The sequence below is a fragment of the Lissotriton vulgaris genome, chromosome 2_1 (genome assembly GCF_964263255.1).
Source record: "Lissotriton vulgaris chromosome 2_1, aLisVul1.2, whole genome shotgun sequence".
NCBI lineage: Eukaryota > Metazoa > Chordata > Amphibia > Caudata > Salamandridae > Lissotriton > Lissotriton vulgaris.
This window is the reverse complement of record NC_141687.1, coordinates 1,883,049,653-1,883,073,215: the sequence shown is the minus strand read 5'-3', so window position 1 is coordinate 1,883,073,215 and position 23,563 is coordinate 1,883,049,653. Positions and strand designations below refer to the sequence as shown.

Genomic DNA, 23,563 nt, shown 5'->3' with positions numbered 1-23,563 from the left:
TGCCGTGGCTTGGGCAGTAACGTCTGCTAGCGCATTTCCCTGTCCAATGAGATCTGTCACTTTCCTATGAGCTTGGCATTTTATCACTGCTAGCTTTTTGGGAAAGAGGACTGCTTCCGTCAAGGCGGAGACTACATCTCCTTGCAGGATGGGTGTACCGTGTGAAGTCAGGAACCCTCTTTCTTCCCATAGAATCCCAAAATGGTGAACCACCTCGAAGGCATACTGGCTTTCGGTGTATATGTTAACTGTCTTGTCAGTCGCTAAGATGCACGCTTGTGTGAGTGCAATGAGTTCTGCTGCCTGGGTGGAACGTTGGGCAATACAGGCTGTTTCTAGAATGGTTTGGGCTGTGGTGACAGCGTATGCAGCTGAGATGGTGCCGTCGGGGAGTCTGATGCACAAACCATCCACCCATAGTTCTCCATCTGGCTCTAGAAAGGCGGTGTCTCTGAGGTCTACTCTACTCTTTGTTTGTTCATCAGTTAGTGTCACACAGTCCTGTAGTGGAGCCATGTTAGGATCATTTTCGGGTAAGGGTAACAGTGTGGCTGGATTGAGGGTGGTGCATCTCTTTAAGGTAATATGCGGTGCTAGCAGGGTCAACTCATATCCTGTCAGTCGGGCGCTAGTCAAGTGTTGGGTTTTGGTCTAGTTCAGTAGTGTGTCGACTGCATGGGGTACTAAAACAGTGACTGGATTGGAGAGCACTATTCCTTCGCTCTGGCGTATTGATACTGCTACAGCTGCCACAGCGTGCAGGCACGCTGGCAGTGCTCTGGCTACTGGGTCGAGGGTGGCAGAGAAATATGCACAAGAGCATTGTTTGTGACCAATTGATTGTGTTAGGACAGACAATGCACATCCTCCCTTTCGTGTGTGTAGAGGAAGAATGATTTGGAGTAATCTGGGGTTCCTAGGACTGGCGCTGAGCAAACGACATTGCGTAGTTCTTTAATGGCTGAATGGCATTCAGGGGTCCATGGGAGAGGTGAGGGATGTCTTTAACTAGGAGGGAGAGAAGGGGTTTGACAATGAGGCTAAAGTTCGGTAACCACTGTCTGCAAAACGAGGTGAGGCCTATTAAAGAGCGGACTTGCTTCTGATTTTTGGGGACAGGGGTGTCTAGAATTGTCTGGATCCTGTCAGGCGTTAGTTTTCTCCCTTCGTTTGATAAAAGGTGACCCAAATAGGTCACTTTTGATTTACAGAACTGCAATTTCTTTCGGGAGACCTTGTGACCATTCTCAGCAAGTAAATGGAGTAGTTTGATGGTGGCTGTGACGGCTATTGGTATGGTGTCTGCTGCTAGAAGGATGTTGTCTATATATTGTATTAGAGCCACTCCATCTGGCAATTGTATGGTCCAACTGTCTTTTAAGTGCCTGGCTATAGATGCTTGGGCTCTCAGTGTACCCCTGAGGTGCTCTACAAAATCTATCCGAAACGGGAATTGAGGGTAAATCCAAAAAGATAGCGGCTGTCCTCGGGTATAGGTATGGAAAAGAAGGCGTTCTTGAGGTCAATCACGGTGAAGGTGGTGGCAGTGGAGGGGATTAAAGTCAAAATTGTCATGATGTCGGAAACTACTGGGTATTGTGGCACTACGATTTTGTTTACCTCCCGCAGGTCAATGATGAAGCGGTAGGCTTTCCTGTCTCCCTCTCCCTGTCTCTTTACAATCGGTAGTATGGGACTGTTACAAATGTTGCTCACTACTTCCTCTACCACCCCTGCCTATACGAAAGAGTGTATGATCTCTGTCAGTGCTTTCTCACCCTCTGGCGATATTTTGTACCGCGGTACCTTCGGTACGGTTGCGTCCTGTCGTATTGTTACGTGTACTGGGTCAATCATCATTCGTCCTACGTCTGAATCAGCCCTAACCCAAAAGTGTGATGACAAAGTGTCTAGTAGGGATGCGTCAGTCTCGGAGATGAAAAACATGTGCTAAAAAGGGTTCTCTCTATGGCGTTGTGGGTTGTCATACAGGATGACACGCACTCCGTCTGGTGAGCATATGATAGTCGCATGGAAGTGTTTCAAAAGGTCGAGACCCATAATGGCGTCTGGGGTGTTAGATGAGAGGAGGAATGTTGTTTTGACGCCATTGCTGTCAAGATTAAAAGGGATTGGTCGGGACAAAGGGTTGATGGAGGGCGTACCGTCAAATCCTATTGAGGTCACATGTGAGCCTGACAAGGGTGCCCTTGAAATCAGTTGTTTGGATAGTGTACTACGTGTTGCTCCTGTGTCTACCAAAAATGGCGACTTTGTGCTCAGGAGCTCAGCGGTAAGATAAGGGCCTTGCTGATCAACATAGAGCTCGACTGGATCCCTCCCTTGCCCTTGGCTGTCCTATGCAAAGTCGTATGTGTTGTCGTAATCTTTCTGTTGGTACTGATTCTGTCTGGGATAGTCAATTGTGTTCACTCTTCCTGTCCTTTCCTCGCTTGCTTCACTCGCATACCCTCTTCCACGTCCTCTTCCTCTCTGTTCACTTGCTATTTCCCTTACCCCTCTGCCCCTACCAGCTCCTAACATTGGGATTCCCAGTGTCCATATTCTTTGCAAAATGCACATTGATCCTGTCCTAGGTCTTGACGTCCTACGTATGACGTTGATGGATTGTTCCTAGGTGGCTGTACTCTAGGGGTATTGTGCTGGTTTCCTCCCCTATATTGCTCCCTTCCTGTATTCGTCCCATGGAGTTGTGCTATCATTACCCTTTCCTTCAAGTCCTTCTTTTTCCTTTCTGTAGCCCTGTAATTTTCTTTTCTCTGATGCTTGTAGTACTGGGCCATTTGGAGATTGGCCCCTGGTTTAGATGCTTCCCAACTACTTTCGCTGGCTTGTAGTTTCTGGGATACATCTGGCAGTAGTCCTTTGATTTAGTTCTGCACAAGTAAGTGGTGTCCGGTTGCAGTGGACATGTCTTGTCCACTGTAATCGGAGAACACAGTTTCAAATCTGGAGAAGTATACTGAGACATCCTCTTGTGGTTTCTGGCAGCAAGTGGTTACTATGGACCAGTCTATCTTTTTCTCTGGGATCAGCGATTTCACTTTCTGCACTATTTTGTCAGGGAGGTTGTTGGACCTAGATTACCCAAGTCTACATAAGGTAGCTTGGCACAGTAGTGGCTACAGCTAACTCAAGGCGTTGGTTAAGTACTTACAAGTCTCACTCACAGTAACTCAGTGATGAACCACTAAAACAAAAGACACAACACCAATGTTTGGAAAAATACCGTTACCTTTATAAAAATAATATGACTCTTTGGATTCAATTTATACAGGATACGACATCAGTTACTCTTAGAAATAATCATTACACTTTTGTCTGCGAAAAACAATACATGTCACTCCTCTTTGCTGTGGAGAAATTACAGTTTAACACATCTATTGTCAAGGATTCAGTAATGAGTAAAGGAAACTCTTTTGGAATTAACAGGATCCTATAAGGTTCACACAAAGCAGGGTTACTTTACATTAATACACAATGTCAGCAATACTTCACCAATTGAACCTGCCAATTCACTGGTTATTCTATCATATACAGGGCTATGATCTCTATCCCCTTATCTACTATGTCATAGTTTAGAATTAAAGATGACCAAAAGTGATCAGGGCCCCCCCCTGTTTGTCGCTAGAACTGATAAGGTTTCTTTTAACTTTACTCACTAGTGCCCAGCACTTTCCTTCCTCACCCCCACTCTCCTTACTGTCTTAGTGGCAGGTACGCCACAGTCCACAGGTCTCTAGTTGGTACCCGACTCCTGGGCTTCCCCAACCAGCTGCTTTCCTGTTGCTGGCGTGGGGGGGGAAAAACTTGTTGACTTCCTCAGCCCCAAGCGCGCTTCCACTTAATAGCGCTGAGCAAGGGGGCCTTGTTACAGATCAGCGCGATGACTCGTTTATTAGCAGGGCGCTAGGGGAAGGGGGCCGGTCAGTCTTCTTCTCCTCAGGCGCTGGCTCCACAGTTAGCGCTCGAGCGCAGGGGACTAATACAGCCGAGGCGGCGCTCCGGGAATCCTTCCGGTGTCTCCTCAGACAAGCCGATGATCGCGCTGAACCTCTGGGCATGCGCGTTGCTCCTCGATGGCTCCGCCTTCGCTCCCGCCTCCTCTAGCGGCCGCTGCTCACCTTAGGGTCGCTACTCTCCTGGGCCTGCCTCCGCAGCAGTGAACTCGCGGGGGACATGCGCGGAAGCGCTTTCTTCGTCAATTTACCGCGGCCGGTGCCCCCGGGGTCCTACAGCCGATCGTAGCAGCGCCGCTGCTCCTCCTCAGTCACTTCCCACTCCGGCTTCTCAGGAAGGATGTGCACACACGGCGCCCTCGCTCCTCAGGTCACAACAGGCTTCACGGTTCCCCGACCTCACCAGGGCACGTCAAGGGGTCCACAGCTGTTTCGTCACACTGGTAGGTGCAGCGCTGGGCAGGGGATGTGGGAATGATCTTCAGACAGAGTGTCCTGTCAGCTTCCACTGGGGTGCAGGTTGAGAAGGGTCTCCCTTCACACTCAGATGGCTGTTCTTCTCAGCAATTGTTGTATGGGGAGGGATTGGTCAGAGGCTGAAGGGGGAACAACCCTCTGAAGAAACTGTCAGCCTCAGAGACAAACTAGCTGCTCTCAGTGTGTCCACCTCCTCTCACCACTGCCTCACTCCTCCACTCTTGGGTCAGCACAAAATGGCTGCTGGTCACTGGCCTTATATAGGGTGGCCTGAGACCTGCAGAAGTCTCTAGTCAATTCTAGAAAGTTCCCTAATGTTATCCTATGGACCTGTCCTCCAGTAGTGTCCGTTATGGCAGTTGGTGGACACCATCTTAGGTTTCTGGAGATCCCTAGATTTTCAAGGGGGCTGACTAGGCCTCACAGGTTATGAGGGAAAAATGGCGTCATCGCCAAGGAACACCTAGCCCCCTGACAGCATTAAAAAATTCCTGATGGACATATGTAAAAATAAAAATAGAAACTCTGGGAGGCTAAGGGGGACAAAAATAAATAATAATGGTTAGAGTCTCCCCAGAAGCAGACAGGTCTAACACGCGTCCCCCCCAGCTGAAAGTGGGGAGAACTACCCAACCCCTTGGGAGTCCTCATCACTAAGGCGGAAATACCTGGATAGACCGTCTGCGTTGGCATGGTCCGTCCCAGGTCGGTGTTCCACCCTAAAGTCCATTCCCTGTAGGGAGATGGACCACCTTAGCAACTTGGGATTCTCCCCCTTCATTTGCATCAGCCAACGAAGGGGGCGATGGTCAGTCTGAACTAGGAAGTGCGAGCCAAACAAGTATGGCCGCAGCTTCTTCAGAGCCCAAACCACCGCAAAGGCTTCTCTCTCAATTGTACTCCACCTCCTTTCCCTGGGGAGTAGCCTCCTGGACAGGAAGACCACTGGTTGATCCAAGCCCTCATCATTTAGCTGCGATAACACTGCCCCAATGCCATGTTCTGACGCATCTGTTTGGACAATGAATTCTCTAGCAAAATCAGGGGCCTTGAGAATGGGAGCGGAACACAATGCTTGTTTCAAGGTCATGAAGGCTCGCTGGCAAGCCTCCGTCCAGACTACCCGTCGGGGTTGCTTCTTGGAAGTAAGTTCAGTGAGGGGTGCCACGATAGTGCCATACCCCTTCACGAAGCGACGGTAGTATCCAGTGAGGCCCAGGAAGGCTCGGACCTCTGTTTGAGTCTTGGGGGGCTCCCAGGCGATGATAGCCTCAATCTTTGCCTGGAGGGGCTGCACCGTCCCTCTGCCCACCAAGTGACCTAGGTACACCACCGACCCCTGTCCGATCTGACACTTGCTGGCCTTGATTGTCAAGCCAGCCTGTTGCAGGGCATGAAGAACAGCTTGCAGGTGCTGCAAATGGTCCTCCCAGCTGCTACTGAAGACAGCAATGTCGTCCAGGTATGCAGCAGAAAAAGCTTCCATTCCAGAAAGGACCCTGTTCACCAGCCGCTGAAAAGTGGCAGGGGCATTCTTGAGCCCAAAGGGCATCACACGAAATTGGTAGTGTCCCTGAGGTGTAGAGAAGGCTGACCTTTCCTTCGCCTCCTCGGTAAGGGAAATCTGCCAGTACCCTGAAGTTAGGTCAAAGGTACTTAAGTATTGAGCAGCTCCCAGCCGGTCAATAAGCTCATCCGCCCGTGGGATGGGATGTGCATCAGTTTTGGTTACTGAGTTCAAGCCTCGGTAGTCCACACAGAATCTCAATTCAGGTGTGGTGCCTGGTGGGGCAGCTTTTGGTACCAGAACCACCGGGCTAGACCAAGGGCTTCCAGAAGGTTCAATCACTCCCAGTTCCAGCATCTTGGCAACTTCACTCTTGATGCTGGCCTTCACCTTGTCCGACAGCCGGTAGATTTTAGACTTCACAGGTGGGCTGTCTCCTGTGTCCACATCATGGGTACACAGGTGGGTCCTACCTGGGACAAGGGAGAACAGAGAAGAAAATTGCTCCAGGATCTGGCGGCAATCACTCTGCTGTTCAGGAGTTAGGGATGGCGAGAGAATGACTCCCTCCACCGACCCATCCTTTTCTTGGGACGAGAGAAGATCAGGGAGAGGTTCACTTTCTTCTTCCTCTGCTCCATCGGTTACCATCATTAAGACAACCTCGGGCCTCTCATGATGTGGCTTGAGGCGATTGGCATGCAGCACCCTGTGGGGCTGCCTCGGGGTCTTAAGATCCACCAAGTAGGTGGACTTCCCCTTCTTCTCCAAAACCTCAAAGGGGCCTGTCCAACGGTCCTGGAGGGCATTTAGCTCTCCAGGTTCCATCACCCACACTTTCTGTCCAGGCTCCAGTTCCACTGGGTGAGCGTTGTGGTCATACCACTCTTTCATAACTGCTTGGCTGGCCTCCAAGTTGTCTGAAGCTTGCTTCCACAACTTAGCCATTTGGCTCCGGAAGGCCAGCATGTAGCTCACCACGTCCTGGGGAAGCTTCCTGGGAGTCCGTTCCCATCCGTCTTTCACCAGGCTGAGAGGTCCCCGTACAGGGTGCCCGTACAAAAGTTCGAAGGGGCTGAAGCCCACTCCCTTTTGCGGCACTTCCCTGTAGGAAAACAAGAGACAGGGTAGGAGGACGTCCCATTTCCTCCGCAGGCTCTTAGGTAGACTCCGTATCATACCTTTCAAGGTTTTGTTAAACCTTTCCACAAGACCATTGGTTTGTGGGTGATAAGGAGTGGTAAACCGATAGGTAACTCCGCACTCCTTCCACATAGCCCGCATGTACGCTGAAAGGAAGTTAGTCCCCCTGTCGGACACAACCTCCTTGGGGAAACCCACTCGGGTGAAGATCCCCATCAGGGCCCTTGCCACCACAGGTGCAGTGATGGTCCTCAGAGGTATTGCCTCTGGGTACCGTGTGGCATGATCCACCAGAACCAGTATGAACCGGTGACCAGCTGAAGTTGGTGGATCCAATGGCCCCACAATGTCGATGCCCACCCTTTCAAAGGGGGTGCTAACGACAGGTAGTGGTTCCAGGGGAGCTTTTAGCTTCACCCCTGTTTTCCCACTGGCTTGGCAAGACACACACGTCCGACAATATGTATCGGACGCCACTTTCATTCGAGGCCAGTAGAAGTGGGGGACAAGCCGGGCAAAGGTCTTGTCCTGTCCTAGGTGTCCTGCCAATGGTATCTCATGAGCCAGTTCCAGTAGAAAGGCTCTAAAGCATTGAGGGACCACCAAGGCTCTGGCTGAACCATGGCCAGGGGCCTTGGGCTCACTGTAGAGGAGTCCATCCTCCCAGTAAATCCGGTAGCTCCCTTCAATGTTTCCTGCTGCCTGGGCGTTGGCCTGTTGCCGCAGCCCCTCGAGAGTAGGACACTCTTTCTGAGCTTCACAGAATTCTTCCCGGGAAGGACCTCCCTCCACATGCCATTCAGTAGGGATGGGTAGGTTTTCCAGGGAAGCAACATTCTCCCCTGTGGACTCCAGATCCACCTCCGCAGGTGGTCCATCTGTCTCACGAGGTGGAGATGTCGAGGCAGGGTCCTCCGGCCTCCTGTCCTTCTCCTCTCTGGCAGCCGGCTGGGCCATTGTTCCAGGCTCCAGCGTAAGTGAACTCCCCCTTCGGGCAGTCGCTGACCTTGTGCTGACACAAGTCCAGTCAGGGGGTCCCAGCATCTCAGAGTGAGTCTGGTACTCCACCCTCCTCCAAGCATTGTGCTCCATATCATTCCCTAACAGGCAGTCAACAGGCACGGCAGGGCTTACGGCAACTCGAAGTGGACCTGCAACCCCTACCCACTCAAAGGGAACCTCAGCCACCGGGTAGTGGCCCAATCTGCCGTCAGCCATTACGGCGGGATGGAGTACATCTGGGATGACCTGCTCTGGAGACACCAGCTGACTCCTTACCATAGTCATGCTGGCTCCTGTGTCTCTCAGAGCCTCCCCTCTACGGCCATTGATGGTGACCCACTGCTCATACTTAGTAGTATTAGAGGGCAGTTGGGTCTTTGGAACCATCTCCTTATCTCCCAGGGACACTAAAGTGACACCCGCCCGCTCCCCTCCATTAACCAAAGGCATCTCCTCCCCGAGCACTACACTAGTGATTCCCGGGGCTTTTCCTCCAGTGGGAGGGGGTGGTCTTTTTGGGCATCTCACATCTCCTTTATAGTGTCCCACACCACCACACTCAAAACAATGAACAACCCTTGGCTGCTGGCTTTGGCCAGGGGTAGGGTTGCGAGGGGGGTTACTCTTAGGGATGAATCCTCTGCCCCTTCCTTGCGAAGTATTTTGTGGCCCTTTTGAGAACTCCCTCTTAGTTTCCCCTCCCTCTTTCTTCTGGGGGCGCCCTGTCCATGCTTCTGGGAATCCCCTCCAGTCCCCTTAGTCGACACCCGGGTACTAACCCAGATGTCCGCCTCCTCAGCAAGCTTCCTGGGGCTGGTCAGCTTGCTGTCCACCAGATGCTGTCTTAGTTCGGGAAGACACTTCTCGAGTAGGTGTTCCTTGAGTATGAGGTCATATAGTCCCTCATAGTCTCCTACTTCGCTGCCTCTTACCCAACCCTCCAGGGCCTTCCTGGAGTAGTCAAAAAAATCTACCCAGTTTTGCGTGCCTAGCTTGTAGCTGCCCCGGAACTTTTGCCTATATTTCTCAGGGGTCAACCCAAACTTCCTGAGCAGCGCTGACTTCATAGCCGGGTAGTAGGTCTGTTCACTCTGATCTAGGGCCAACAAAGTATCCCTGCCAGTGGGGCGCATGTATTTATATAACCCACCCCCCCAGTGGACTTCCAGAATCCCATGGGCCCTCAGTGAGACCTCGTAGGCGGCTAGCCATTTGGCAATGTCATCACTGGGTACATAGCATGCCATAATATCTTTTGGTAGGTACGGTCTGGGTTCTCTGGTGTTGGTCTGGATATCGCTACCACCATTCTCTGATTTGGGGGTTCGTAGATTTAGGGCTTGTAAATCCATCTCTTTGATGGTCCGCTCATGCTCCAACCTCTTTTCCTCCCTCACCATGTCCATCCTGGCTAGTTCTATTCTCATCCTCCTCTCTTCCCTCCTATCTTCTAACTCGGCGTCGGTCAGGCCCCTCTCTGAAACACTACTGCCCACTCTGGAAGGTGTCCTAGGACCTGTTACAAGGTTCTCCCCTCCCGACTGGTACAGTGTTGCGGTCTCCAGGACAGTGTCCTTGTCACTCCCCTCAGGATCTACCTCCTCCCCGGAATGAGCCTCTACCCATGCCCGGATACTGGTCAGCAGCTCAACTTTCCTGGCGCCTTTCTTGAAAAACACCCCCTGCTGCTGACACCATTCCTTCAATTGGGTCACAGTATAATTTTCCAGCTCTTCCACATTTATCTCCATTTCTATTTGGAGTATAAACTGCTACACAGGAGAAATCCACAAAGTGACCTGGGGTCAACCTCCACCCACCGCCAGAAATCAATTTAGAAAAATCAAAATTTAAATTAGGAGGGCCGCAGGGAGAAAACTCCAGGTGAGGTCTCGTGGTTGGCACTGCGTTACTAATAAGTGAGTGTAAGTACAAATCCGTGATCCCACCGCTGAAACACCAATTATGTTGGACCTAGATTACCCAAGTCTACATAAGGTAGCTTGGCACAGTAGTGGCTACAGCTAACTCAAGGCGTTGGTTAAGTACTTACAAGTCTCACTCACAGTAACTCAGTGATGAACCACTAAAACAAAAGACACAACACCAATGTTTGGAAAAATACCGTTACCTTTATAAAAATAATATGACTCTTTGGATTCAATTTATACAGGATACGACATCAGTTACTCTTAGAAATAATCATTACACTTTTGTCTGCGAAAAACAATACATGTCACTCCTCTTTGCTGTGGAGAAATTACAGTATAACACATCTATTGTCAAGGATTCAGTAATGAGTAAAGGAAACTCTTTTGGAATTAACAGGATCCTATAAGGTTCACACAAAGCAGGGTTACTTTACATTAATACACAATGTCAGCAATACTTCACCAATTGAACCTGCCAATTCACTGGTTATTCTATCATATACAGGGCTATGATCTCTATCCCCTTATCTACTATGTCATAGTTTAGAATTAAAGATGACCAAAAGTGATCAGGGTCCCCCCCTGTTTGTCGCTAGAACTGATAAGGTTTCTTTTAACTTTACTCACTAGTGCCCAGCACTTTCCTTCCTCACCCCCACTCTCCTTACTGTCTTAGTGGCAGGTACGCCACAGTCCACAGGTCTCTAGTTGGTACCCGACTCCTGGGCTTCCCCAACCAGCTGCTTTCCTGTTGCTGGCGTGGGGGGGGGGAAACTTGTTGACTTCCTCAGCCCCAAGCGCGCTTCCACTTAATAGCGCTGAGCAAGGGGGCCTTGTTACAGATCAGCGCGATGACTCGTTTATTAGCAGGGCGCTAGGGGAAGGGGGCCGGTCAGTCTTCTTCTCCTCAGGCGCTGGCTCCACAGTTAGCGCTCGAGCGCAGGGGACTAATACAGCCGAGGCGGCGCTCCGGGAATCCTTCCGGTGTCTCCTCAGACAAGCCGATGATCGCGCTGAACCTCTGGGCATGCGCGTTGCTCCTCGATGGCTCCGCCTTCGCTCCCGCCTCCTCTAGCGGCCGCTGCTCACCTTAGGGTCGCTACTCTCCTGGGCCTGCCTCCGCAGCAGTGAACTCGCGGGGGACATGCGCGGAAGCGCTTTCTTCGTCAATTTACCGCGGCCGGTGCCCCCGGGGTCCTACAGCCGATCGTAGCAGCGCCGCTGCTCCTCCTCAGTCACTTCCCACTCCGGCTTCTCAGGAAGGATGTGCACACACGGCGCCCTCGCTCCTCAGGTCACAACAGGCTTCACGGTTCCCCGACCTCACCAGGGCACGTCAAGGGGTCCACAGCTGTTTCGTCACACTGGTAGGTGCAGCGCTGGGCAGGGGATGTGGGAATGATCTTCAGACAGAGTGTCCTGTCAGCTTCCACTGGGGTGCAGGTTGAGAAGGGTCTCCCTTCACACTCAGATGGCTGTTCTTCTCAGCAATTGTTGTATGGGGAGGGATTGGTCAGAGGCTGAAGGGGGAACAACCCTCTGAAGAAACTGTCAGCCTCAGAGACAAACTAGCTGCTCTCAGTGTGTCCACCTCCTCTCACCACTGCCTCACTCCTCCACTCTTGGGTCAGCACAAAATGGCTGCTGGTCACTGGCCTTATATAGGGTGGCCTGAGACCTGCAGAAGTCTCTAGTCAATTCTAGAAAGTTCCCTAATGTTATCCTATGGACCTGTCCTCCAGTACTGTCCGTTATGGCAGTTGGTGGACACCATCTTAGGTTTCTGGAGATCCCTAGATTTTCAAGGGGGCTGACTAGGCCTCACAGGTTATGAGGGAAAAATGGCGTCATCGCCAAGGAACACCTAGCCCCCTGACAGCATTAAAAAATTCCTGATGGACATATGTAAAAATAAAAATAGAAACTCTGGGAGGCTAAGGGGGACAAAAATAAATAATAATGGTTAGAGTCTCCCCAGAAGCAGACAGGTCTAACAGAGGTCCAATATTGCTTTAACCGGATTCTGACCAGGGTTCCGCTGTTTATCTAGTATGTTGAGTTGTTCCCAGGTATGACCCAGCAGTTCGGTATGGTCTACTTTCCTAATCTGTATCCAAACATCTGCTGGCAAACATAACCTGAAGAACAAGTCTATGTCGGCAAGTGTCATTATTGTCGATCCCAGAGCAGTAGCTAGCTCGGTGTAAAAGGCGGTGGGGTACTTTCGTAAATCCGGTAAATATTTACGGATTGTCAAAATGTCCTGTCTGTCCCATGGCTGGTACACCCAATTGTAGACCACACCTCCTCTAGCGTCTTGATGGTTCATATCGACATGAGTCCCTTGTCCTCTAGGAGGTACCCAGTAAGGGGCAGCTTCTTTAATTGGAATCATGCTATCTGGTTTTTCCACCGGGGGTCCTGCTATCTTAGTTGTCCTGTCCCTATCTATCTGTCCTTGTTCTATGAGGTGACGCAATACTTCTAGTGTGGATGAGAATAGTTCTGCAACATCGTTATCGCCTTCATCTCCGATGTCTACCTTCCTATAGAGAGCCACTAGTCTCTCGGGCCCTCTTGGTACTTCTCTTCATATGCAGTAAGGGTGTGGTAATAAAAGAGACGTACATATGTCAGTTACATATTCTTCTGTTTCTTTCCTATCTATGAGGGTTTTAACTATTTTATCAAAGCCTTCTCGCTCATTTTTACTTAAGCACGGGACCCTGGGTGCTCCTATTTCTTTTGTTCCTACCTCTACTACTGCATCCTTTGATAAGGCATTTGGTGTGGGTGACTCGGTGGCAGCAGAGGTAGTGGAGACTGAGGCGATCGTGCCATTTCCAGCTATACTTTGGGGGTCCTGGCGTTGTACTACGGGATGAGTAGGGGCATAAGGGGGTGGCATGTATATCATTGGGGGACCTAACAATAAATCATCATCTACCCTCTGTTTTGCTGGTAACTCGGGGTAAAGATTTGAAGGCGTTCTAACAGGGCATTGACCTGATATTTTTGATTCATGTTCCTTTTTATCGATTTCCTTTTCTTTTAGTTCTTGTTCTAACTTTTTACAGGCTTGGTAAGATGATTTTCGCGTTTCTTTATCTTGTCTAGCTTCGTCTCTTTTCTTTCGTTGAGCTGCCTCTTTTCGCCATAAACCAAAACTATCAAACATGGCTGGTCTAGCTTTCTTTTTGTGGAGAGCTAATTCTAATGCTTCTATTTTAGCGGGATCGAAAGATCCCATCAGTGGCCACTGATTTACCCGGTCCTTCCTAGTGTACGTATGCCATAGTTTGCTATAAGCTACGATGGCTAATCCATATTTTATGTACATGTCCTTGTTAGGGGTGCCTTCCGGCGGTGCCGGATGACTGACCTCTAACAAACGGTCCGGTCCAAAACAATCAAACAATTTAGAGAAAACAGGCATGACGTATTTAGCGGTCAAAACGAACATCTCAAATAATTTTAGACAAAAACTCTGCAATACCTGTCCTTCGCTGTCTGCAAAGAGAGAATATTCCTATTCTACGTTGTTTGCAAGCAGGGAACGTCTCAAATAACTCAAAAAAGGAATACTAGTATTTCTATCAATCAATCAATCAATTTAAGTCGTTTTTTCATGACCTTACCCGGACCCTATGGACAGTTCTTCATCTTCCCCTTCCAGCGCCTGGTTGTCCTCTTACTCCAACAATCAATGCGGCATTCCTGTAAGGTCCCAGTCAGGACCGCAGGTCACTGGAGAGAGGTCCGTTCGGAACCGGTGAAGTTCAGTCGATCAGCAGCCAGACGAGGGTCTCTTTCAGGCAGGTGCACTCCAATCATTTAGTCGTTCACTCCGTCGTTAGGACCTCTCTACCAGACCCACGTGTCGCTGATGGCCCCGCGTTGGGCGCCAATTTGTGAAAAGCAGCGAATCTTCTAAGACCCCCAATGCTGCCCGATGGCAGGGTCCCACCTCTAATTCACCTTGGGTTTGTTACCAAAATAATGAGGCAAGCGCTGGAAACTGGAAGACAAGAAAAAGGTTTATTACTCTTAAGAGGAGACTACGTCAACTGCAGACACCGGGATGTCTCAGGGAGGTGTTCTGCTGGCAACTCCTTTTGGCTCTTCCTTTTATACAGGTTTGACGCAATGCATTTGTTTCATTTATCATGGTTACAAGCTTGGAGTCTCCGTCCCGGGCAGGTTGTCACACAAGCCCAACATTGTTTCATCAACATGGTTACACAAGCCCAACATTAATTCTCCTCCCACCCAGGTCAAAACAGACAATTTAGTCTTGCAGCTGGACCTTGCTTCAGGGTCTAAAACATGTGAGACAGGCCAGATCTAAGAGTCCGTTCTGTTGATAAAAACAGGTCCATTGTTGGCAAAAACAAGTCTTGCTGTGTGCAGTGCAATAAACCATGTTTGCAAGAGTCTGTTAGGTATTTGGAACCTGTTTGTGTAAGGGTGTCCATGGGTTTGCCTGTAAACAGAGATAAGAGGAAAAACGAGTTTGTGGCAGCAAGTTGATGTTTGTCAGTTTATAGCCCCCAGCTCACATACCAGGTTGGTCAGAGGGATGCTAGTAAGGGCAGGCTGAAAAAAAGGTGACCAACGGAATACAAAATGGTGCGGTTGGTCAGAATGACTGCAGTTTATGTGCACGTAGGAACTTCCATCAAACAAGATGGTACAGGTAATGTTTATGATTGTCGTCTGCGGTTGGTCAGAATGACTGCAGTTTATGTGCACGTAGGTACTTCCATCAGACAAGATGGCACAGGTAATGTTTATGATTGACGTTTTACTTTTAACACCTCTAGAGAGTCGGCATGCCCTCTGGGACCACCCACCTGCAAAGAAAGGAACTGATCAGAGGTTGAGTACCGCCATGGGAGCAGACAATGAAAAAGAAGAGAATCACCAGCACAGCTTCCCTGACAGAGGAGAAGAAAAATTAAAAGCAAAGCAGAATCGGATAGCTGAACTGACTGATGAACTTCAAGGCGAAAGAGCAGGAAAGGAAGAGCTTAGATCGAAGCTGTCAAGCATGCAGCAGGCATTAACCTCATCCGAAGAAAAGGCTTTAGGATTAAGAAAAGAGGTTCAACAAATTACCTCTAACTGCGAAAAGATTGTTTCAGAGTTTCAGACACAAAAGGAAATTAACAAGGAGCAAGGAGAACATATTAGCAAACTGGTAGCAGAAGTAGAAAACAATAAGCCTAATATCTCAGAAAAGGTATCTCAAATACAAAACATTCAAGTCAAAATAGACCTGTTGAGCAAGGATGAAATGAAAATGAAAACTTTCGATCTGGAAAATTCAACACACAGCTGTTCTACAGGCACTGGTGAAAATACATTGTCTGATGCTTCCGTTAATGCAGATGGGCATAGCAGCACCTTCCACTGTGCCATAGAAAGTCTTTGGAAAGAGTGCCAGCACTTAGTAAAAGTCTCCACTAAAACAAGCTGCCAAATAAAAAAGCTGGAAGAGCAGCTTGCAAGTCTAAAGGAAGACATCGAGGGAGTTAAAATGGAGAACATTGAACTCACACTGAAATTGAGTGAATCTGAAAATCTAGGGAAACTGCAGAATGAGAAGACCCTGACTAAGCAATTAAGAAAGCAGCTGCTTGAAAGCAGCAGTCTTTTAGAATTTGAAAAGAAACATGTGGTCGAAGTAACCTGTAAATTAGCAGAGCTTGAAAAACAAAAGTCTGGTTACGAAGACAAGGTACTAGAATTAGATCGTCTTGTGAGGGCCTTTAAAGATAAAAATGAAAGTTTGGAAGAACAAATCCTGCATAAGAAGTCAGCAGTTGAAGAAATGCAGAAAAGATATCAGGAATCGGAGAAGACAGTTCAGTCATTGACTGAAAAGGAAATTGCACTTAAAGAGGAATTGGCTGAAATTAAAAATACGCTCATAGCTGTTCAGGACTCCCTTGGAGGGAAAGACAAGCTATAGGAGATCAGAAAACAAGAAATTGTACAGTTACAGAAGGAACTCTCGGACAGCTGTGCTAGAGAACATACCCTGGAATTAGACCTGGAAAAAAAAGAATGAGGACTATTTAGACCTTAAGGAGAAGTTGGCTGATGCTAAAAAACTAATATAGCAGGTGGAGAAAGAGGTATCCACCATGCAGGAAGAAAAGTGAATGATGTCCAACAAAATTAATGAGTTTGAAAAAGTTAAAAAACAGATGTCTTTGGATTCACATATGAAACAAAGAACAATCCAGCTACTTAAAAAGGAGCAGGTGGACAACAAGAAGAACAAGCTGATTCAGAAGTATTGTGCAGATCTCAAAGCCAAAGAAAAACTAATTGCAGACATGTGACTGACCCTTTTGGAGCAGGAACAAACTCAAGATGAACAGGATCAGGCTCTTGTAGCGAAAACAGAAGAGGTCACAAAACTGACTGCTGAACTGGAAGAGTGGAAGCACAGCTGCAGGGTGCTTGAGAACATTATGCTCAGTCATGAATTTCATCAAATAGCAAATGAGAGAAATGTTCTGAATAATCCTACGAGCTCGGAACTATCCAAGTGTTGTAAGGTAAATTCCAAAGATGAGCAGAGGTAGCCAGGAGGTATATTTCAAGTAGAGCAGCTAAGGAGGAGATCCACTTGTAGGAATAAAGGTATAACATCAAGCTTCATGAAGCGCTAAAGGATTGTGAAGAGAAACATAATGCTGATTGAAAGAAATGGATGGAAGAAAAAATGGGACTTATATCCCTGGCAAAAGAAGAGAGTCACTGAAACCGAGAATTGCAGAAGTTAGCTGAAGATAGGGAGCGCCATCTCAAACAACAAACTGATTTTGAAGCATTTACTGCTCAGTTGACTGAGAAGGACAAAGACCTGCTGAAGTGGCGAGAAGAAAAGGATCAGCTGATGGCTGCCTTGGAAGTCCAGCTGAGGAATTTGGTTTCCAGCAACATGGAGAAAGACAAGGAAATAGAACAATTGAAAGGGAACATGTTGCGTGTTCCAGAAGTGGAATCCAACAATGTGATGAAAGATTCTGCGAGGACCCAGGCTGCAAATAACAAAGAAACAGCACAAGACCTCCATCCTGCTGATACTTTTAAAACTACAACTTTACCTGTCTTTCGCTCTATGAATGTAACTGAAGCCAAAAAGTTGGTTTCTCCAAAAAAGGCAATTGAGGAACAAACGCCGAACAGGAAAATACCTGCGCCATGTGTCCCGAAAAGCGATAATAAGACTCTGATTCAAACGAAATCCGACTCCTCGAGTCAATTTAGTGAAATGTCTTCTTCTATTGATGAATCTGAGGACAATTCGGATGTTGTTTTGGACTCGTCTGCGCTCTCTACAGAAAACGGGAAAACGAGCAGGTTTCCCAAACCGCAGCTAGAGATTGAGTTCACGCCGCTGACGCCCAACAAAATGGAGGTCAAGCACCAGGGTAGCACCATGCCCGTGACTGTCGAGATCAGCCGGCCCCTGAGGAAGCAGAAGAGCCAAGAGATGGACGAGGACCTTGTCAAGACTGAAAACTAGAAAAATGCGACACCAAGAAGTGCCAACACACAGTGTCCTGTTTCTAGTCCTGCTGCTGGTAACCAAAAGGCATTAAACAAATGAGGATCTGCTTTAAAAAAACAAATCTCTACGTCAAGTACATCATCAGCAAAATAAGATGGAACCTTGCAAAAGATCGGAGATTTCTTGTACAGTTCTCCATCCATTTTCCACAGTAAAGCATAAAAAATAGCTGATTGAAACCATGAGTTCCGTGAAGGCTGTTGTGGAAGAAAGTACTAAAGAAAATCAATCCAGGCCGAAGCGAAGCAGGAGAAAACTGTACACGACTGATATTTCAGCTCCTATGGACATTCCTTCTCATCAAATTATTCTAGTTAAAAATACAACGGAAAGCGATCACCTGTGGCAGCATGGCTTTATTCCGGGAAAGGGCACCACAGATCATACCCGTAGAGCCATTACCCTCTTTGACATCATGGGCGCCACGGGGGGCAGGATGTCGATGATCCTTCTCGACGCCGAGAAGGCATTTGACCGTGTCTCTTGGCAATTTTTGTGGAACATCTTGGAACTTAATAATTTTGGGTATAAATTTATTGAAGCCATAAAGGCCTTGTATGTAGGTCCAAAGGCAAAACTTTCCATCTGTGGTTCTGAGTTTATTGAGATACAAAGAGGCACAAGGCAGGGTTGCCCCTGCTCCCCGATATTATTTGCCCTTTATATCAATCCCCTTATTTTAAAATTACTTTCCTCACCCGTTATTCAACCTGTTACGGTGGGCCTGTTCTCGACAAAAATTTTGGCCTATGCCGATGACGTGGCCGTATTAACAACAAACCCAACTGAGGCAATCAGTGAAATTGAATTAATTACTCATACTTTTGGCATTCACTCAGGTTACTCCCTTAACAGGGATAAAACAATGGTCCCATGTACAAATAATTCGACATTTGAAAGCCCTTATAAAGTGAAACATGCAACATATTTAGGTGTCTGTATATCCTCTGATGTGAATGAAATCAACCATCTTAATTACACCCCTTTGATCAATAAAATAAAAGAAGACCTTAGGAGAGTGGTCAATTTACATCTGTCTATAATTGGAAGGGCTAACTACTTAAAAATGAATACCTTCCCAAGAATACTCTACTTGTTCAGAACAATTCCGCTATTGGCTGGAGGTAGCTTTATTAAGATTCTTGACTCCTCCATGCCCAAGTTCATCTGGAGTTTTGGGAAGATTAGAAGAGCCCTACCTCTCCTAACTTTACCTTTAGGGGGGTTAGCTATCCCTAGCTTAACTCTATATTTATGGGCAACACTCATTCAACACATGGGTCCTCTGTTAAATTGTAAAATACCTACTCCAACTACTAGAGCATTTTATATCCCCTCCATTTATGAGTTTAGCCTTGGGACCAAATGCCAGGGGCTATTCTTAAGGCAGGTTGAACCATTGTTCTTCAAAAAAATTAAGTTAAAGGTAATTACTGATGCGTGGAAGGTTTGGAAATCTGTATCTAAACAACTAGATATTCCAAAATTTACAAAATACACCCCCTTGTGGAATAGTTCGATCCTTCCGGACTGCCTTAATGATAGCACCTCTCGGAGGTGGGAAAACATAGGCATTAAGACAGTGGCAGATTTTTTAAGCCCAGAAAATACTACCACCTTTGATTGGCTTCAACAGAAATATACTATTCCTGCTACTGATTTTCTTAAATACTTCCAAGTAGTTACGGGTATTCGTAATTGTGTTCCCAGAATAGAATTAGACAATATTCACTTTTTCTCAGTCATTGGAAAACGATCTACTAGTATAGGTAGCCTATATCAATTACTGATTGAAAATACTAAGGATGATTTGGAGCGGGTGGAACAAGCTTGGGCTCTAAGGTTGGGTAATCCAAATATAGATATTGATTTCTCTTTGGCCCTATCATCAAAACTGTTTATTGCCTCCAACCTTAAAGCTCAATACTATAGAGTTATATATAATATTTATTATACACCGGCAAAATTGTTTTCCTGGGGTTTAAGGGCTGATGACAACTGCCCAAGATGTAGACAACCTCAAGCGAATTTAATTCACATGTTCGCCGAATGCCCCAAACTAGATTTATTAAAAATGATGATTATGAGATTCTGGGCCCAGGTTTTTGGACGGAATATACGAGATTCAGTAACCCTTTATGTGATGGAACATGATGATTCTCCGGGTCATAGTATTGAGGAGCAAAGGTCCATGTTTTTAGCAACTGCAATTTTGCGTATTATTCTTGCTGCTCGTTGGAAGGACCTAGAGCCACCTACATTTCAGATGTGGCTAGGTCGATTTCTGGCCACTTACAAACAGGAGATCTCAATCTATGGCACTAGGGGTAAAAAACTCGACTTCTTGGAAACCAGATTTGGGCCCCAATTTCTAACTGGTACTCTAATGTGAGGCCTCCTGCCTTTATTGTCTCATCCTGATCTGATAGGATCACACTGCTTAATTTACTGCTTAATTTACTGAAATGTATGATATTGGATATATTCAATTTTGTTTTTTTCCTTTTTTTGCTATGATATCATTTCCTTTTTATGGGTGATTTAGTTATTAATATGCTTGACTATTCTTTTTGAAGTTTTAAAATGTTTGAAGTATTTTAAATACATTTGACAATTATTTATTACTGTATTTTTTGTTTGATTGAATGTTGCTCAATAAAAAGATTTTAAAAAATTTTTAAAAAAGGAAAGCGACCACCTGATAATGCAGAGACAACTGCGGGCTAAAACAGCAAAATAGGCAACTCTCATCTTGCAAACTGTTAATGTGTAATTTAAAAAAAAAAAAGAATTCCCTTCGATTCAGCTAAACAAATTAACTCTTGCTTGGGTCAGCCCCCATACCTGTTTTGTCTCCACTCTTCATTATGCAATAAAAAAACTGTACTGATCACATAGTAAATGACAGAATAAATATGTCATCTCTTGTGTTATGTTGTCTCGGCCAGCGAGCCTGTGCGTTTGACAAGCATGTATACCTCACTTATTAGAGAAGCCCTCCCTGCAAAGGCTGCGGCACTCCTCACGGGTGACCTTTGCGCTCACCTTCCATTACTGTGACGTCTGGAGCTCTCCTCTTGATTTTCCAGCAAAGACATTAAAGAACCTGACAGTGTCTTTCCATCTCCGCCGGTGCCACTAGACCACTTAACAGGGACATTGAGAGAGTATATTACAGGGTGAAAGAGCAGAGTTCAGGGGTCGCCATATTTCTCATTAAGAGAGGTTTTTGCGCAGCTCTCATCAGCTTCCTGATCAATACTTCAGTCTGAAGATCACCCGTCTGGGCCCGGTGAGTTTTAATTGGGCTAATACTGTTTATGGAAAGCACCCGTTTATATCTTTTGGTGACAATCAACAGCTGGATGCTGGCGCTGCTCACTCCAGTAAGGCAAGATGTCACATGACAGGAGAGATGACAGACCACCGGCCGTGACATTTCCTTGCCCCTCGAGCGAGAATCGTAGGATACAGGAGGTCCTTTCCAGATTCCCTCTTCAATACATATAAAAAAAGTACGTGGACTGACAAAGCAAATGCTGTTGGCATCTGTACAGTGAAGCAGTTTTATTAAGCTTCAGTGAGACGCACAGAGCAGGTGTCGTGCAGGTGGCAGCGGTGAAAGCTTCCTTCACAAACAGACCATACACAGAACCGGTAGAAACTATGGACGGCATCACGCAAGCGTCACAACTCATGTACATTGGCACATTATTTGTGTAAGGCCTGAGGCACAGCTAATTGGTGTCTCAGACTGCCATGCCTGGGGGGGAGGGGCATAGCTGGTGTCACAGCAACATGCAGAGGTGTTGTTATTTGCCCTTACCAACAAGGGTGTGCAATGATGCATTCAGCTTATCATGATGGCAGACCATTTAATTGTTATTAGCAGAGACTAAGTGTGAAAGGGATATATAAAAATAAAATACTGTTCTCTTCCTTTATAATATCAGTGGTCTGTATATTCTTTAATGCCACTGTACCTGTGATAATTGCTTCTATTATTTTGCATATGTTCTGCACCAGGTGGGAAGCTTCTAAAATGCCCAGGGTTTTTTGTGTCAGTTCGTTCTCGGGAAAGGGAGGAGGGACCCACGAAAAATATGTCTGGTGTCTGTGCCAAGTTAGTCTGTTCCTGGCACGAGCCTCCCACAAACTGGAAAAGGATCCATGTGACATAACTCCATTTTCCCTAATCCTAAAGGGAAGATGGTACAACTGTGCTGCCTGCGACCAAGGGCAATCTACCGGGTGTAACCAGTGTTGACCTAGCACCGCAACTAAGGGGCCGATTCTGATGTCGGACGGACCTGAGTCCATCCGACATCGGTCAGGAACCGTGATCGACCGACTTGCTGTCGTCGGTTAGGGCCCTGCAAGTACAATCATATGTCACACAATGAGAGCATGCATTCCGGGCAGAATGCATGCCTGCATTGTGAAATGGAGGAGTGCAGTTCAACCCTGCACCCTGTGGCCTTCACCCCAAGGTGCCTATCACCGGGTGCAGGGATCAACAGAGGGGCACCATAGGTGCGCCCAGGTCGCCATTCGGTGGCCTTGCACACATGGGGGCCCTGCTCGGGCCCCCAAAGACAGTTTCCGGCTGCCTTTTTGTGCCGGTAAACACTGGCACAAAAAGGCAGTGAAAAACTGACATTGTACTCCCTCAGTCGTAAAGAGGCGGCCGGGGGATACTGAAGGATTTCCGGACAGCATACGGGCTCTCCAAGCCTTTCGTCGGCCATCCAGAAATCCAAGTCGCACACAAGGCCCTCCACGGCACCGGACCAGCATACCTGAACAGCCGACTCAAATTCCACGCACCCCAAAGGACCCTACGATCAGCCCAGCTTTCCTACGCTGTGGTCCCCCGCACCAGAAAGACCAGATCGGGAGGCCGCTCCTTCTCCTTCCTCGCGGCCAAAGCATGGAACGCCCTTCCGCTCCACCTCAGACAGACAACATCGCTCCCCATCTTCGCAAGAAACCTCAAAACCTGGCTCTTCGACAGACCCCCTCCTTGATGGAATGGAACCTGCACCCCCCTCCACCCCTAGCGCCTTGAGACCCTTACGGGTGAGTAGTCGCGCTTTAACAAACTCCTGATTGATTGATTGAAGTCGGATTCCTTTCTGACCGAGCCCATCGGAATGGCTCGGTTGGAAAGGAATCCGGACGTCACATTCCGATACTGGCGACGTTCGGAGCCCTTCCATCCGAAATCGGAATTGGTCCCTAAGTGGGTTAATTAATCCATATGGACGTGGATGGGTAGAGTGGTGAAAGTGTATGTTGGTGTATTGGTGTGTGGGTAAAGTGCTGTGTGTGTAACACTGTTCATGAATGGATTGGTGAATACGTGGGTGTATTTGGCTATGTGGCCAATTTTGAGGCTTTGTGTGTGAGTGTGGATGGATAACAGAATGGATCAGTGCGTTTCCACATGCTTGAGCAAAGGATGGGTGAGTGAGTCTGTGTGAAATGAGTAAATGGATGAATAGGTGAATTTGTGTGTTTGAATAAATAAAAGCGGTTGATGGGCAATGGATGGCAAATGTATGGTGGATGGACTGTGCATGGCCAGTAGGGTGAATTGTTGAGATCGGAAGAGGGAGGGATGGATGTGTGCAGGTGGATGGTGAAATTGGGTAAAAACAAATAGTATTAGGGAGTAAAGGGGGAGCCCAGGCAGTAGGAAGTAGCAGCATGAGAGGAACAATCATTTTACATTCATTATGGAGTTGTTAGTATGTCATAGAACAGAGGAAAAGAGGCAGCAGGAAGTGTGCGAGAATTACAGGAGAAGACAACGAGAATAGGAGTAGAGTGAGTATGAAGTAATAAGCAAAGACACAAGAGATGACGAAAAAGGTCAACGAGTGCATTACAAACAATCAATCAAGATTTATATTGCACTGCTAATCACCCAATA

General features: G+C 47.4%; 1 pseudogene; it reads left to right on the top strand.

Moving 5' to 3' along the window:
• Nucleotides 1–20,368, top strand: part of LOC147733468 (kinesin-like protein KIF20B) — a 90,588-nt pseudogene extending 70,220 nt beyond the window's left edge.
• Nucleotides 20,369–23,563: the final 3,195 nt, after the last annotated feature.